A 17,598-nucleotide genomic window follows, 5' to 3' on the forward strand; every position below is an offset into this window, starting at 1 on the left:
ATGGCAGCCGCACAAACGGTTGGTGGTTCCAACTAAGTACCGGGGGAAGCTCTTAAGCTTAGCCCATGATCATCCTAGTGGCCATGCTGGGGTGAACAGAACCAAAGACAGGTTGGGGAAGTCCTTCCACTGGGAGGGGATGGGCAAGGAAGTTGCCGCATTGCTCCTTTTTTCAAATGCTCAATAATTTCTAGCTTTATTGCAACAGAAATTGATTTTCACTTCAGGGGACTGGCTCACACTTTTGTTTCAGAGGCACAATGCGATTTTTTTGTGACACTTCAATTTCAGAAGCACAGCATGAACATATGACACTGGATAAAAATTGTGCACGCATGTGCATAAGCCTTTTTTTAATTTAATTTAATTTTTTTTTACAGTATTGTAGCTAGGATCCGGGGACCAGGTTCATTACAGCCAAAGATTTGTAATCATGAAGGGTGTTATAGAAAAGGTGTACTATAGTTTGTCTGGCTGGTGCCAAGCCTTATTAAAGGCATCAGGTAGACAAATTGTGGTGTGTTTTTCCTTGAAGCTTGTAGACACAGTCAATGCATTCAACTATTCTTCACTAATAGCTGAGCCACTTTGAACTTCTGGGTAATATGTTCCCCCTTGATTTACCCAACTACCATGAACATTAATAGTTTTTATAATCAAAAGGAGAGTGTTTTCTACTCATGATTTCTTATGATACTGAGTGCCAAAATGCTGAACTCAGGTGATTACATGAGAATTTTAGCTTTCCTTAAATAAAAACAAGTAAGTTTCTAGCTTTCACAGTTGATGGGAAAAGCTTGGAATCATGATCCAACTGTACTGCAGAAGGCAAATAGAACCCCAAATGTATTATTTTAGAAAGTTCTCGTGATTTTTAAGCTACTCTCATGATTTATTTATTTATTTATTTAGGGTGGGGGTGCTAATCATGATTCTTGAATACTTGGGGTGAGCAATACCACAAGGAGAACGCATGCAGTGTGTGTGTGAGGGGAAGGAAGGATCTGGAAGGGAAATGTGAGCTGCCCCTATAAGCTGTGTGAAAGCCCTGTTAGAATAGCTGCTAATTGTGATGGTAGAGTAGTTAAATATCTATGAATGTAGTTCAATATAGTAATTTTTAATTGTCTACTAATACTTTATTGAACCTTTTTGTATGTCTTATGCCCAATTGGTGCATCCTAGCTTTACTGCCTGAAGGAGAAAAAGGCAGTTTAATGGGATCTGCTTAAGTGATTTTGTGAAAGAACACATGAGATGTCCTCATGTTAAGAGTGGAAAGTTATGCAAAATATTGTATTTTGTATAATGCGAAGCCATTTGTTCACCTTTGATTTGACATTCTTTTTGTTAGAAACTCCTAGACTGCCATCTCATCTGCAGGCTCCATATAGCATAGAAACCAAGAAGCTCCAATTCAGTGGTGTAAATTAATGTACAAAGACCTTGAACTACCTTTCAAGGAAAAATAAAACTAGAAAAGGGTAAAGACAATTTTAAGAGGCCATTGTTCTTCTGCTGGAGAGAATTTGCTGCAATAAGGATTTGGTGGCATAGGTTACCAAGTTAGATGTAGGCATGTGGTGTCTGTTTTGTAGTTCGATTTTCAGAGTAACATGTAATCGTGGTCAGCAAAGTCATTTGGCATGCTGAGAGGAACTGCAATAAGGAGAAGCTAGTGAAAGAGAAAAAGTAAGGAAAGATTTTTAGTGGCCATGAAGGATTCAGATAGTGTACAGAACTTAATCAGAGTGTATAATTGCTGGGGTTTTATGGAGTATAAAGTGAGAACAAAATCGTGCGAAACACCCCACCAGTGGATGTTATATAGGTAGCAAATGAAGTAATGCGTGTAAGAAGGTTAAAAAAGAATATTCACTCTGACACCAAAAATAAAGCAAAACAAATATGTATTTGTAGTCCTAGTAATGTTTTAAAGTTTTGGTTCTAGATTTATACGTTCATTTTTCATTACAAGAGACAATAAAACTAACCAAGACTAACTTTTCCCACAGCACAGCAATGTTAGGCTTATACTCTTAGACTGAAAGTACTCCTGTATTATTATGAGCATTTACTCTGAATCAGCATGCCAAATCCACAACTAGTGCTACTTATTTGGCATTACACATGAAATATTTCCTAGGTTGCAGATTTTATATTCTCAGCAACTGGGAGCTGTTCATCTTTGAGTGCTGAAACTTGCATCTAATGAGGTATTCACACTGCAAGATTTCTAATGCAAGTCTTTTCACTGTAAACAGATGTAAAATAATTATATACATATACACAACTATATTTTGATTAAGGACAACTTAAAATGATAAAAGCAACACAGCTAAAAGATCTGCATCACATGAAGAACATTTCTCTCTGTTTTAATATTGTTGGTGCATTTGCTGAATTTTAATGCTTATGAAAATGAATGATTTCATTCTAGGCATAGTGAGTGCGGGCAGTAACCATAGTGACTTCTGCACATATAAGTGTTGCCAGTGTTCTTTGGTCCTAGTCTGCAACATCCTAGCAACTTAAAAATCAGTGATCTTTTCCTGAACAGATTTGGGCAACCATTACAAAAAATGTGATGCAGTAGATTCAGGTATATAAGTGTCCCCAAAGGACTAGAATCACCGAAGTACAAGTCAACTGTGCTAGGTTTCCGAGTGTAGTCAAAAAACCCTCATGATCAAAGGTTTTAAAGCTGCCAACAGATATATAAAAAATAGCATGGCAGATATATAAAAAAGATATATAGCAGATATATAAAAAATACCTTTGTCCATTGTTAGGGACAGATCATCTATCAATGAAACCAGCATATTTGCCATATTATACCCAGGCCTGTAGCCAGAATTAACAGGATTCCCCATGATACCTGCAATATAAATGATATTCTGTGATATTTCTAAAGGGTTTCATTTGTTGTTCCTTTCTGCTGTTATTGGCAGGGTCTAGCTCCTTTTATCATTCTGCAGATACACAGGACTTGGGGAAATGCATACCTCTATTTTGTTTGCTGTGCCAGAAACAACATGACTATTTTTAGGAGCCACAATTAAGTAGTCTTCTTACTGCACATTTCAGCCATCATAGTTTCTGCTAGAAGCCTCTGGAGTGATACAACTCAGATATGGGTTAGGAAACGACTGTGGCTCAAACTGAAGAGCTTATTATTTGGACTGGGAACAAACTGCTGTAAAAACAAATATGATAAAGCAAGGAATTTCACTGCCATGTGTTTTTCATTAATGCCTTTTATTTTTGCTTTTCAAACCCAGTGAAACAAAATAACCACAACCTTCTTAGTCTTTGCCATGAAAAAGTTACTGTTCTTTTCTGAAAGCATGTAAATAGCACATGCAACATTCAGTATAGCTCTATTTGTTCGTAAGACATTAAAGCAAAGTCACATGGTAAAACAGCCTTACTTTTTAAATATTGTGTTGCAAGTTTCAGCAGCTTTTATTCACTATTTTGACATTTGTAATCCACAAATCTATGTATAGTGTGTGTTTCAGTAAAGCAGCAATAAAATGCACACACTAATACTGATGCGTTGTTTGTAGGACTGCAAGGTTAAAACCTGTCCAAAATAATTTGCTTCATAATTCACTTTCCATAATGAAAAATGAAAGGGACTAGTTCACTGCACCCCCTCCCAGCACCACCACTTCAGCTTCTTTAATTTCTATCCCCATTTCAGAAGCTTTGGAAAACTCTCTTGAACAAATCACAGTAGTTCATTGGCCTTTGAGGAGCGTAACATTGACTTGCTGATATTTTAAAATTTGACCTCTCAAATTTGTAGAAGATAAATAAGTAGAGTGTAGAGTTGTTGCTATTGTTTGTATCACAGTATCATGAAGGGGCTCCAACAAAGATCAGGGCCCCATTATGCATGGCACTATACAAACCCATGGTGAGAGGTAGTCTCTGCCTTGAAGGGCTTACAAACTAAATAGATAAGACAAAGGTTGTGTGGGGAAACAGAGGGACAGAGAGATAATCAACATGCCTATGATTACACAGCAGGGCAATGGCAAGCTCAGTACCCAGGTCTCCTGAGGCTTAGTTCAGTGCCCTATCCACTAGACCATGCTGCCTCTCAAAAGTGCCTTCAGTCACAGGTGTAAAAGACACATAAAAATACTGTTCTTCATTTTCCCTTCCAGGCCAGCTAAAGGATTCTACCCCAATAAACTCCAGTAAATGATCTCATCCTTCCCTTGATAGGCCTGAATAAGCAGTGGTGTTCAGAAATTGGTTAGAGCCAGTAGCCATGACTTTAGCTGAGCTGAGGGTGACAATTCCACATCACAGAAACTTTTGAAGCTTTGGAATTTATATTCCTTTCACATTCAGAGCACAGATGTTCATCCCAAGCCATTCTGAATGAGGCAGTATAGGGATTAGAATGTGGGTTTCCCCTATTTTAGTCAACCACCCTAACCACTAGGCCAGTGTTTCCCAAACTTGGGACGCTGCTTGTGTAGGGAAAGCCCCTGGCAGGCTGGGCCAGTTTGTTTATCTGCTGCGTCTGCAGGTCCGGCCGGTCGCAGCTCCCACTGACCGCGGTTTGCTGCTCCAGGCCAATGGGAGCTGCTGGAAGCGGCACGGGCTTAGGGATGTACGCTTCCAGCAGCTCCCATTGGCCTGGAGCAGTGAACTGTGACCAGTGGGAGCCGTGATCAGCCGGACCTGCGGATGCGGCAGGTAAACAAGCCGGCCTGGCCCATCGGGCGCTTTCCCTATATAAGTAGCGTCCCAAGTTTGGGAAACACTGCACTAGGCTATAGAGCATGAGCTCACACTTTAGCTCCCTCCCTCCCTCACAACTTCCTCATGAAAACTTTGTCAAAACATACATCTCCATAAAATGTTTCAGCTGTGACTAAATATCCTGAGTCACTCTAGTCACAAGCACACCACAAACTCTGTAGGTGCTCCAGCTGTTACAGCCATGTAAATACCTAACGATCACTGGCTTCATTCAGGAAAGACACTCTCTGCAGGGATCACAAAACAAACAGGGAACTTTACTTACAGTCTGGCAGAGATGAGGTCAGACACAATGTAAGGGGAATGCCGGTAAGGAGATTACACTAAACAGCAATAGATGACATTGTTAGTGCATAGCAAAATTAACAGTGATAACTACAGGCTGGACTGTGAGCCCATGTCTGCTTCCATTCTCTGACCCTACTGACCCCAACCCACTCCCTTAGCTACCTCTGGCCATTTACTAGGTTCCTCAGAGCCCTCTCTTTTCACACTTTTATCCTGGGTCCGTTCTTTCTGGTGTCATATTCAAGCCTGTCTGAGGCCTTTGCTTCCCGAGGTTGGATCCATGGACCCTCCAGGTCTCTCTTCAAACCAGAAGTCTGCCTGTGTCTGAAGTGAAAAGCTCTTTATTCACACCTTTCCTCCCTCAGGACAGGTCCTAGGAGCTTTCTCTGCTTCCCAGAGCTGCTGCCTTACCGTCCAGTGTTCCAAGACGTCTGCTGTCTCCAGTACCATCCCAATGTGACCTAGTAGCTGAGAGGAATCAGCTCTGTATCAAAACATCAGTCTTTGATCAGTCCTAAAGCTACATGCTTAGGTATGCTTTAGCCCAAACACAAGTTATGCTTTAACCAAACACAAGTTACTGGGTTTGGTTAAAGCAATAAAGGGTAACGGTGAAATTTAAGGGCCTGTGAAATAGAGACTAGATGTTCTTAGTGGTCACTTCTGACCTTAAACTCTTATGAATCTGCAGCAGCTCTGTGCCCTATTGGAGGAATGGCAAAGGCCCTTTCACTGATTTCCAACATCTTCTAATTCTTTGTGAGACCAAGTCAGAACACCTGGCAGTGAATGTCAGCATTTCACAAAATCTAGGCTGAAACATGAGAGAGCCGGAGATGTAAGGCATTGTTGGTAAAGGGAGAAGACTTCCAGAAGAGATGATACTTAACCAGAGTCTGATCACTTTTAAGTCATGCTGGAGCACATTCCTCTATGCCAAAACATTTCCATCGTAACTAGAATGACTTTTGTAGCAACAGCTACCTGTCCCACATCAGCACCTCCTCTTCCTCCACCTCCACCAAAGACATCACTTAGTCTATCTAATTATCCCAGAAAGGCACTCAAGGAGGGGAACATGTACAAAGCCCCAAGAGAGGAAGAAAAACAGCCATGGCTTCACCAAGAATCACTGTTGGTGGTCCCTTTTAACCATTTGAACTACCCAGTTAATCCAGGGTATAATAAATCAACACATAGGAGTGCTTATAAGATACTAGTCTTTACAGTTGCATGACAACGGTCAGGATTGTAAAATGTTACAATCACATGGCACAGGTCACCTCAGGTAATTATAATTCAGATGAGTGGAAGCTCTGCAACTGGGTAGGGAAAGCTAACATTCCCAATCCGGGGATGCCTGAGATAATGTTACCTACGAAAACTATTTGCAAGTCTGGCTAAAATAATGCTTCAGTTCAGTTATGGATCATTTTAATAATGACTGAAATTTAAACACAGTAAGGCTTTATGTCTTGACCATTGTAAATTTATACATGATAGGGCAGGCCTGGTGACTGAGTAGCATATTTTTTCCTAATAATCACAATGAGTAGCCTGGTGCCTGCTTACACCTTGAAGGCATCTCTGCAAGGAAACAGGTTGTAAATTTTAAAAGAAAAAGAAAAAGTTCAGACTAGCAGGAACAGAGACAATCTCTAAGTGAAACCCTTGTAAGACTGAGGGTTTGCCAATTAGAAGAGGAAAGTATTTTGAAAAGCTGTCCAAAACCATAATACCACCTTTGATTGAAGATGGTTGGCCTCCTTTTTTCATGGTGCTCCATGGTTTTTGAGACTTCTAAATTCTCTTCTGCTCTCGGAGGCTTATATAACAGAGTGTCCAGGAATATGGTAGGATTTTGTTTTGTTTTTTACTTTTTTGATTGGCCAGTAAATTGTGCTTCCTCCTGTTGAATGAGGACATGTAATCCACATATTCATCACTTCCTGGGTTAATTACAGCAACACCCTGTACCTGGGTAATGACAGAGGCTGTGATGAAGAAACCCTAGATATCCCAAGACACAACTATCCTCTTTCTGAGCAGCACAAGTTTATGACATCACATCAGCCTGATTCCTTGGTGGGATGAATGTATGGCTTTGATCAGTGGTTTGAGCATTGGCCTGCTAAACCTAGGGTTGTGAGTTCAATCCTTGAGGGGGCCATTTGGGGATTGGTCCTGCTTTGAGCAGGGAGTTGGACTAGATGATCTCCTGAGGTCCCTTCCAACCCTAATAATCTATGAAAATAATCCATGTATAGGGCCCTAGCTTTTTAGAGACCATCTTACTGTCCCTGGTGGGATTGTCTTGTTACAACAGCAGAAGTTATCTGGAAGGATGTCAACAGCACCAAACATTAGACCTGTAGAATCAGGGGTCATCACTGGCTCACCTGCAGCTGTGAAACTGCTTTTTAGTAGATGTTATGATGACTATGGACCTCCCTCTTTGCAATATCTTTCTCTCAATAACAGTGTTGAGGTTTGTTGTAGGAGACTGTATGTAGTTACTGTTTATATTCAGAGGCCACTTAAATGGACCCTTAAGCCATATTGTGCCATGAGTGTTTAAACAAAACTGCCTTCCCAAATCATTAGGGAAATTCCACTGAAGATTGGATGACACAAGATAGCCCATTGGAACTGTGATTTCAGTTTTAACTGGAGAGTGACATTACCATTTATTAATGAATTAGGTAAAATGGTCTTAGATCCAAACTGCTGCTGTTTTTCTTGATTTTTTAAGACTGGAGTAGCCAGGTTTTGCAAAAACAAAATACCTCATTGCCCCATCTGCAGTTTATTGCATGATGTTTATTCTCCATTATTTTAATATTCATGTAGAAGATTGAAAGTCATTTATTTTCCTACCGAACATTATAACACTTATGTATAGTGAGGTTTGAAAAATAATTAGAAACAAGAGTTTGTTCCCTGACATCATAATAGTGCTAAATTATATTTGGGCCTGAACAGTTTGAAAATGTCCCTTTGAACATTCATGCTAAAGTTCTGATGGTGAATCCCAGAAAGTCCAATATGGAGGTTTGTGTAAGCATTGCTTAAGTTTTCCTGCCTATTTCAGGCATACCTCATCGTGGTGTTATCTGAACCCGATGATCCACTAAACTGGGCAGAAAAGTTGGAAGAACAGGCTTCCTCAAGAGATTTCTGACATGTCTACCCCTAGCTAGAGGAATCACAGAAATGCCCTTCACAGGATATTTCTGGTCCTGGCTGTAAACCAAATGTGAAAACAACGTACAAAATCTGAATGTTCAGGAACCTTGATAAAACTTCAGTTTTGTTCTAGAAATGAGGAAAGATTACAGATGGAGGTTATCTCCTAAAGCTTTTTCCATGTACCAATTTGCCTGTTTCTAGTTAATAGTCACAAATAAGAGGTGTCTTTAGTAATACAATTAAAGAAGGAAGCGTCAAATTTCACATAGTGCACAGTAATTATTCTCATACTATGCATTTGTAACTGGACGACATGTGAGGAGTTCTATTTTATTTTTATTACTACTGGTTGGTTGCAGTTTAAGGGTAAATAATTCCAATGTGGTGTCTGTTTTAAATTATATGTTGTATACCTCTGCTTGTTGTAATATTTCTATTTCCAAACTAATTAATATCAGTTACAATGGCACCTACTGGGGATGGCAGCCTGTCCTCTCAGTTAATTCAGTAGATAAACCTCTTCTCTCTGCAGCAGATCTTTCTGTTTCTGCTCAAAAGTGACTAGCTCTTGTAGATGTCAGTGTGTGTATTTTGGAAGCTAAGGCTGGGATATAATGTCTTGTTCTCTCTTCCCCTTACTAGAATGGAGCTTCAGAAACTTATGGAGCATGAGATGCTTTGTGTTAACTCCACAAAGCAAAGCGGACTCCCAGCCTAATCCTTCAACTGAACTCTTCTTCTCAGTAACCTCAGATGGTCTCATCTCTTCTTTCTAAGTGGGGCAGCCTAGCCTACCCTAACTGCTGTCTGTCTGACAGCAATCAGCAGCATGTGATACCACTACCTTCTGTTCTGCCTCTCACGTACTGCTAAATCTGGGCTTCTCCAACAAGGTCCAGAGCCAGTGGTGCTACTTAACCCCCTTTAGCATATACCCTTGGTTAGGAAGGCAAATGAGGTAGTCGCTTCTCTAAATATATTGCTATGTATTGCTGGTGAGCAGTTAAATGTAAAGTGGTGGGGTGTGTGATATGTATGTCTCTTGGCTCAGGTGCCACAAGGAATCCTATATCGTGCTCTAGGTTTAAGAAAATAAATGATTTTCATTTTAACTCTGGTATATCCTTCAGAGAATCTTTATTATGAAACAGATAACAGGCCCTCTCCTTAGGCTACTTTGTGAATGATGGTACTCTCACAAACTTTCATTTTAGGTTGCTGCTTTCCCCTTTCCATTTTATAATCTCACACCAGGCCAAAATGAGAATTCCTGGGCTATGGAGAAATTGAAGTCTTGCATCCCTCTTATACCCACATATGCCCCATTTTTTCCCCTTAACTGCCTCTCTTCACACTTTATCATGAAAATGCATGAAAAGTATGTGTCCTCTGGACCCCAATGTTATGCTTTTCTGCTTCCTCCCAATATTATTTCAATACCAAGACTAAGGTGTGATGATCCCCAGATGCCTCTGTCAAGGCTGCATTTTTGTCATTGCCACACCCAGAGCAAAGACGAACTAGTTGCAACATGAAGACAAGCAGTGCCAAAAGCACACAATCAGTAAATGAAGGATGAGAAGAAAGCACTTACCAGTGTTTAAATCACCTTTAAATGTTCTCAAATGGACATCTTTATCTACTTCACTTGGAACCCGGTGACGCCACCTCTACATTAGACATTTTTAGGAAATCTCTCACATTTCAATACCACCAGTGTAGCTTCACTGGTGGAACAATGGGAGCACTAGTGTGAGCAGAACGTAGCTGTAGTCCTGCTGTGATCACAGAGGTTGTTAGTCATGTCTGAAATGTTGTTATTTATTGATGTACTGCTTGCAATAGGGGCCCCATGATGCTGAGTGCTGTACAAACATATAGAAAAGGACACTCCCTGCCCCACAGAGCTTACAATCTAAAAAAACCCAAGATGCAACAGGCAAGTGTAGAACACAATGGAGGGAATGAGTGAGAAGATGAGGATAATAGTAATAGGATCACACAATTTCAGAGGTAGCTATGTACATAACTGTCAAGTATAAAGCTTTTCATGTAAATGAAGATACTTCATTAAATCTCTTAAAAGGCCACCTTGTCTACCCATGTCAATGGGCAATTTTCAAGCGTGGCTCCATATTTAAACAGTTATGAGTAATTATGCTATAACTGTGTTAAGAAACTATGTGCAAAAGTTTATGGAGTGCTTTTCCATTAGCCTGTTTGTTTAGAAGAAAAGCCTGGACACACTGATGTGAGATTTATTGTAGCTACAACTATGCTTTTTATTGCAGTGGCATTGTCTGTATTTTCAGAGAAATGTGCTTAACCATCTTGAACGTGTTTGTAATATGCATTGCTCAAGACATAGTGTAGATGGGTCCTAATACACTGTCTTGAATGGCAGGAAATATAGCCTTCTGTTTATGGACTAAAGAGGAGTTAAGCCACTTCTTGGTCTGTTTGATAGAGGAGCAATTAAGCTAGATTCTGGGAGATACCCATGGGCTATATTGTCAATCCCTTGCCTTTCTAAAGACTGATGTGTTGATTAAGGCACATTTTACATACCTAGTTTTTGTGGGTCATGCTTCTAAACGCTTGACATTTTTCTGCCTTGAATATTTGTACCTCACCATTTTCATCAATTGCTGACCAGAGGAAGGTCACTAAGTGCAGAAACTCTGTCTACCTCTTGTTAGCAACTGAGCCACTAGACTAAAAAAATAAGAGATGGAGAGGAAGAACACCCTGCATTACCATTTACTTTAATTGTCCCCTCAAATCTCGATTTGCTCACCATGTGTCAATTTTCAACGCCCTTAGTCACATTGAATAGTACCTTATTCCACGAACAGTCCTATTGAAACCAGTGGGTCCACACGTGGAACAAGCTATTGCAAAGTGGAAACTGATTTTAGCTAGCTGTGACCTCCACCATAAAACTTCACAAATAAACATGTCCAATGGAATGCTTTGCTGAGGAAATTTTAGCTTGAGTGTTGCTCTGATGCAATTGGAACTTTAACTAAATCAATTTAACTGAACGAATTTGAAACATAAAAGGAAAACAATCTAAGTATATTTTATTAGAAGTTTATCTACTGAGCAAATAGCACTGGCAGGCAGAGTCTTGAAAATATTCCATAAGGATGGCTAATATTTGTGCAGCGTGGATGCATTCGTACTTTTGCTGTCAATATATATTTTGCAGTCGCTGGAAACAAGAAATACAGTATTTCTTGCTTTGCTAAAAAGAAATTGTCACCAGCACATCTTAACCACTGATAGATTTTGCTCTTCTAAACTCCCCAGTGCTTCCCTGAAAACATGAGGATCCTGAGAAGGTGCCAGTGGTTTTACCTTATTTGTCTTCACCACCTTTATTAAAAGGATTTTTTTTAATGAGCTCAACCAGGCAGTTTGAATGTTTCTTCTTCATTTGCAGCTCTGTGGATGATTATGCAGGATTCATGACCTCACATCAGCAGAAACTGCTGTAGATTGATGGGACCCCATCAATCACCCTGCCCCCTCAATATTATAAAGATTTGTGTTTTCAGGGGCCATGACGCTGTGTAGGAAGTTGTCCATTTATGGATACTAGAGCAAATGATATCATCACAATAGGTGGCTCCTGTCTAAATAGGAATCATTTGTTAAATGAGATTACAAGCATTTATCTGGAAAACAAGAGACAGAGGCACCTGCTTTATGTAATTGATATCCTGGGGAATCATATTGTACAATAATCAAGACAAATCTTCATTTCCAATTTCCAATTCTATTATGTGGGGAAAAAAACCCTCCTTTTTCTGCCTACACAAAACAAAGCCCACATCCACATGGAATAAGCTCCAGACCATGTTTTCTATTATGCTTGAATATATGGGACATGCATTGCAATCCTATGCTTGCCACACTGCTGCAGTATACTTGTTTTGCAGAGCTCTCTAGCAGGCAAGTCAAAGCTGTGACTAACCAGACCCCTGGATACATACTTTAATTTCTGGTCTTCATTTTTTACAATGTATTTGAATTGTTCATTGCCTGCATATTTTTCTGTTTTGTGAGAAGCTCCATGCTCCATATTTGGATGCTGCCTGCAATACATCATTAGTCTTTAAGACGGTAAGTCAAAGATGACTCATTTCTTACTTTTTTACCTTCACTTTATACTTCCTTCAACATCATGTTATCAGTCAGAAAATAATGTATTAATTATCCTTAAACTAGTTAATTTCCAATACATGCTCTCTTTCTCCCTCCCCCAGTACTTTGCACCATGTTTTTTCCCCCATGCAGGCAATAGGCTTGTATTGTCTTTACGGAAAATGCTTTTGCTACATAATTTTTTATTATAATATTGCTGCATTACCTTAATTGCAGTGGTAAATAGGAAAACAGATCGTACAAAGAAGTCTAGTACTAAACATGTGATACTAAAATAAAATAAGTTCAGTCCAGTATTAACCTTCGTTACAGTAAATCCTGTAATAATTTGTAAGACAAGAATCATTTTGTTTTGATACTTCTGTTAAAGTAGATGTGTTGCTGATGGGAATTAGTAAATATAAGGACCTGCAGGTACAAAACCCTTTATTTTATTGAAAGCTGTGAAAAGAAAAGCCTTACAAAAAGGCAGTTTTCTCTGTAGTGCACAGTGCAGAAGAAGATTCAGTAGTATCTCTTATCAACTGCACTAAATGGGATAAAAGAGAAAAGATAGATTTAATATACTGTGAAGTGCTATGCTGGTTCGTATTTTATGGAAACAATATTCGTAAAATTATGCTATTTAAAAAAAAACACTTTAAAAAGCTTTGAACCTAAAATACTAGTGTCAATGCACTCAAATATAGTACTCCAAATTAGCTGATATATGAATTGTATAGTGAAGGTTAGTTTTATCTAAGGATTATTTTAGAAGAAATATGTTTAAGCAGGTGTCCGGAGGATCACGAGGTTACTAGGTCTCTACTGGTAAGATGCATTCAGTAGGATCTTTAGGATAAGGAAACTTTGTAACAAGTGAGTGGTGTCTGGATGGATTGAAATGTATGAATTTATGTGCATCCTACACAGCTATTTTTCATGGCTCATGCTTCTCAACACTTGACATTTTTTCTGTCTTGAATATTTAGCACTGACACACTAGATTATGCCTATCAAAAGTTGTTAGTAAAATTATACTTACTAACACTGCCCATGGTTTTAATTAACTCTCAAGTATCTAGCTAAACTAGCTTATCTTTTTTAAAGTTTGTACAGGGATGTAGCCTCTTCACTGACGAAGAAAACTGAAGTAAACTGTATTATATATATAAAAACAAGACTACAGGATAATTGTAATATGTTCACAAATTTTAATAGCCTTCAATTATTTTCATTCCTATTGCTAAATTTTAGAGAAGGCTTGATATGTGCATTAGCAGAATAATTATTCTGTAAACATGCATTAATATCAGTGCTTTATATTTGTTCATAAGTCATTCATAGGATCAATATGCAGCATGCTTTCCAGTCATTTCGTGTACTCTTTATTTAGCAACAAGTGATCAGCATGATTATTCAGCTCACAATACAGAACACTTTAAAATGCAAGCTTTGATATGTAAATGCAGTTAGATAATATTTACTAGATTTATAAAATCTACATGTTCGACAAAATTTGTAGCCTTAAGTATCCAGTTTTATATTGCATATACTATGTTTGAAATGCTGGAAGGCAAGTGAAATTACTTCAGCTCAGAAGCACATTAAGCATCAGATTACTGTCAGGCATTACCCTCTGGTTTTGCTAACATCTTGCCAAATAAAAACTATTTTAAAGTTTAAAAGATGGATAGAGTTGGCATTCTAAATATATTCTGTAAAAGTTATTTAATTGTAAATACATCTTAAAGTGAACTAGAAAAGGAAGGAATTTCCATAGACTGCATTCATCTACATTAACTAAAAGATGTAAGTCAGTTTCTGCATTTATTATATGCCACACTGCTACATACTTTGTAATTCTGGCATGCAACCTTTTATGTATCCTGGTTAATCTAATCTGAGGTAAAATGTGGTTGATATGGTGTATGTTTTAGAAAGAAGAATTTTGAGCAAGTTACAATTTGATCTTTTTTTGTTAAACAATCTACAATTTTAAAATTTTATTTTCAGCAAGTTAAGATTAATGGCAATTTTGGATATATACTTCATTGCTTTTTTGCAATAGAAAATTATTTGATAACAACTTCCTAATTATGAAATACAAAGTAAACCAACATAATTAGAATAACAATTGCTGTTCTGAAGATCGTATGAATGAAAGCTATGCAATCATTATTTTGTTTCTTTAACTTCATATTATTATTGCTTTAATATTATGCATAAAATATTTAACAGATACAGGGAACTTAATAAGTAATCATGGCAAAGAGCATGTAAAATGTTCCACTTTTCAAAACAGTTATATCAGGTAAGGAAATTTTGTACCCAAGTGTCATACAGCTAAATAATATAGATTGTGTCATATTACAGACATTCCATAGGTTTTATTTGTAAGTATTCTTTGAAGCAGTGTTATATTAGTAATATCTTGAACATATTTTTCTGAAAAGTTTGGAGTCTACGCGCTTGGAAAGTTAAAAAAAAAAAAAGCTTTTTAATACTAAGGTTGCTCTTAGCTTAAATCAAAACAACTTGCATAGTTTCTAATCTAAATATATTCTTAGGGGTCAAAGGCCTCTATGCAATCTTAGTTCACCAATGTACACCAATGTAAGTCAAGAGTAAGTGCATTGGAATAACACTAGGATAATACTGGGGTAAGGAATCTCTGATAGAGGCTGCTGGTCAACTCTTGACGTGTACGACATGTATGCATAAAAGAGCTATGTTCACACATGAAGGAGCGAATATGAGCCCAGCCTTTTTGTGGCCTTTCGGTGGTACCATAATATAAATATTAAATAATAATGAGATATTTGAGGGTAATAATCTTTGCTAATTTTCCACACTCATTTCAACGGGGAGTTCTTCATACACATAAAAGCATAATATGATTGCATGGAAAGGCATTTATGCTGGCTGTCAACTTCATATACACTATGTAACCACTGGTGTTACTTTTATTAGCATGGTTCAAACATTTGGCTCTGGGGCATAGTACAGAGTAGGCCATACACCATTGACCAGAAAGGCTGCAATTAAATTTAATTACATTTTTTTTGGTTTTTCATTGTACATTAGGAAATATTTATAAATTCAACAATGAAATATTTGTATTCATAGGTCTACCATGAATTGTACCTAGGGCACATCTTTGACAGGTACATTTACAAAAAGGATATTAAGACTGACAAAGTCCTGAAAATCATTCAGAACAGTATTAATGTCAGCTAAGTATATAGAAAAGAACAAAGTTATTCTGCTTACCAAGCTAGTTATTCTTCTTAGTAGTATCTTGCCAAAGTAAAAATTGGGTAATGGGTCTGTTACTATCAAGCAACCACCATAAAGCATTTAGGGGAAGAGAGAAGGAGCCATAAAGTAGTGCATATATTGCTTTACTGTAGTGAAATGAAATTGTGCAGTGGACATCATTAAAATCTTGACAGATGCTATTTGCAAGTAATAAATATTATTGCAATATCTGAGGAAGCAGTAATGGTAATTAGTTACAATGGCAAAGTTGTAAAGCTTTTAAAGATGACCAGTGACCATTACAAAAAATTCAGAGCTGAAAGTCACATGCATATTGTCCAGTAATATGCAGTTTCTTAGAAAAACACTCTTGGTTGGTAGACCCCAAATTAAACTTGCCTCTTAGTAACCTGCTTTTGTATGGTAACAAACATTTCCTCTAGATCCTGATCATTTTATCAGCCACTCCAAAATGAGACCTGCAACAGTGTTTATAAATCTCAGCTAATCTGATGGGTGATCCACCAAATCAAATTCTGGACACAGAGGGCCCGAACCTGCTCCCACTGAAATTGATAACAAAAATTCTATTGACTTCACTGGGATCAAGATGAGGGCAATACATTATTTTTCATTGGAAGGCTAATGGATACCGTCCTTCCTCCTCACCTGCAAGCTGCCTGAAACTGTTTTTATGAGCAGACAGGCTACTGGAATTTTCCAAGAGCAGGACTCTTGTGGACTTTGTATACAAATCCTGCTTACAAGAGGGGAAGAAGCAGAGTGAATGGATGGCATGATGCACACTCTGTGAACCAAAGCAAATGGATGCTTAATATTCTGTACTTCTGTGAGTGTTGCTGGGGGAGTCAGATTCAGCAGATTTCCTTAACTGACACAAAGTGGAGCTTTGAGTCTGTAGCATCATCCACCGGCAGCTCCTTAGGACCCTGCCAGAGTTCTGTGGGGTACTGGTGCAGGAGATGATTGATAGGGGTACCAGCCATTCTCTGTTATATTTTCCCCTGCTGAAACCAGTGTGTTTGCAAGCAGAAAACAGATCAGGCATTAATGCAGCATGAAGCAACATTAACTCTCATGTCACGGCTAGTACTGTGCAGCTGCAGGGGAACTCAAAGCAAAGGTAGTGTAGTGTGACTCTTGAAGGAGCCATGCTACAATTTGGAAGCAGAAGGCTGCGTAGCAATGCATGGAGAGCCTCCAGCTCACTGAAGCTCACTGAAGAGAATGCAATTGATTGGTAAGTCTGGAAGGCTAGTCTCAGAGATAGCCCAAATCTGCAAGCTCGGACTACCAGGCACAGCACTTACTACTGTGAATAGTCCCATTCAGGTGAATGAGGACTCAAGGTCGTAAACACTATATTTGACTGTGCACAGAATTTTTCGGCCTCTTTGCACAGTTCTCCATGGAATTTACTTTTCTAGCCCGAACAACTTTTCTAGTTGCACTTTTAGCCTATCAGCTTTATCAGTATCTCTTTAAACAGGTCACAGTCAGCTCAGTATTCACACTTGTATCAGATGTATTTTGTGCCTCCGATTGATAGAAGTAACTGAAAGAGATTAAAGACATATTTTTCTGTACTTGGTGTATTTGACAGCCCTTTGTATCTAGTCAGCTTTATTGTTCTCTATGTACAGTCATTTGGTTTCCCCCTGTTTGTGCAGGCTTTTACACACAACAGCAGAAACGAGAAAACATCTTAAAACAGGAAAATCTGATGGTACTACCACAAATTTCTGCACGTGAAATACCTGACACTCATAGTGGATGCCTTTTTAAGTTTTTTTAACTGACTAGGTGAAGTTGATGGTATCCCTTCTGTAAATATTGCAACCCAAATGTTTTGTCAGCCTAGATTTTGTGAATTCCCAAATAATGTTTAAAATTGAATTAACACAATAC

At 38.4% G+C, this 17,598-nt stretch overlaps 1 protein-coding gene across 5 annotated transcripts in view; it reads left to right on the top strand.

The window, feature by feature from the left end:
- Window positions 1–17,598, top strand: part of DLGAP2 (DLG associated protein 2) — a 698,632-nt gene that overhangs the window by 215,465 nt on the left and 465,569 nt on the right. Inside the window, exon 1 of one of the 5 annotated variants that reach the window (XM_075063705.1) lies at window positions 12,216–12,387. The exons of the other annotated variants lie outside the window; for them this stretch is intronic. The gene's annotated coding sequence lies outside the window, so the exon portion shown is untranslated. Of the gene's footprint in view, window positions 1–12,215; window positions 12,388–17,598 lie in introns of those variants that run through there. 5 annotated transcript variants of the gene reach the window in all.

The sequence above is a fragment of the Chelonoidis abingdonii genome, chromosome 3 (genome assembly GCF_003597395.2).
Source record: "Chelonoidis abingdonii isolate Lonesome George chromosome 3, CheloAbing_2.0, whole genome shotgun sequence".
Lineage (NCBI taxonomy): Eukaryota > Metazoa > Chordata > Testudines > Testudinidae > Chelonoidis > Chelonoidis abingdonii.